The sequence below is a fragment of the Ambystoma mexicanum genome, chromosome 3p (assembly GCF_040938575.1).
Source record: "Ambystoma mexicanum isolate Mex_15411 chromosome 3p, UKY_AmexF1_1, whole genome shotgun sequence".
Lineage (NCBI taxonomy): Eukaryota > Metazoa > Chordata > Amphibia > Caudata > Ambystomatidae > Ambystoma > Ambystoma mexicanum.
This window is the reverse complement of record NC_090925.1, coordinates 463,061,032-463,061,831: the sequence shown is the minus strand read 5'-3', so window position 1 is coordinate 463,061,831 and position 800 is coordinate 463,061,032. Positions and strand designations below refer to the sequence as shown.

Below are 800 nucleotides of genomic sequence, written 5' to 3'. Positions count from 1 at the left end.
CTGATACAGGATTCTTTGGAGGACCTATAATTGGAATGTTTACACTTCAAATCCTTTGATGACAAATCATTGAGGGCAAGTCTGGTGCCAGCAACTCTGGTCATTCCAGCTCAAATAGTGTATGTTAAAGTTGCTGCACTTAAAAAGGTAGTAGTTGGATCTTGTGACTGTTCCATCCCTTGCCTCTGTCGTTGTGGGAAGCCCCATCAAGCTGAGGATGGCCAGCAGGCTTCATCTGCTGAGCACCTGGAACTGATTAAGTATAAACCAAAATGGTCTTGGCTGACTCCCAAATGGGAAGCTAGATGGGCACGGGTCCATCTCACCATTGGGGCAGGACAGGCGGCCCTGCCTCCCTCATGCCTTTCCCGCACCGGCATGTTCAGGCTGACATCTTGATAAATGAAAGTTGCCTGTGACCCTTCGGTGGTTCACTCGGCTTGCATGTTGATGATGAATGCAACTACCTGAGATAATTATTGTGATTTGCAGGACACATTGATCATCGACATTTCAAACTCACCTTGCAGCCCTGGGTTCCTCATGGGGCTATGCCTGTCTGAGGGTCACTTGAACATCAATTGGCCCTGGGACACTCTCTGGGGTACATTTGGGGCTGTCACAGGGACCACGTTCCCTTTATATCCCTAAGGACAGACCCCGATCGGCACCCTTGCTGAATCCATGGACCTGTTGAAGAGGCATGTTGCTGGCATCTCCTGACCTCCCTGTTTCCTCCTTGTGGGGTTGGGAGAGGCAAGCACCCAGCATGCACCTGGTAGTGGTGGTGGCCTAAACAC

General features: G+C 50.5%; 1 pseudogene; it reads left to right on the top strand.

The window, feature by feature from the left end:
* Nucleotides 1–417: 417 nt before the first annotated feature.
* On the top strand, nucleotides 418–569 carry LOC138581517 (5.8S ribosomal RNA; annotated as a pseudogene).
* Nucleotides 570–800: the final 231 nt, after the last annotated feature.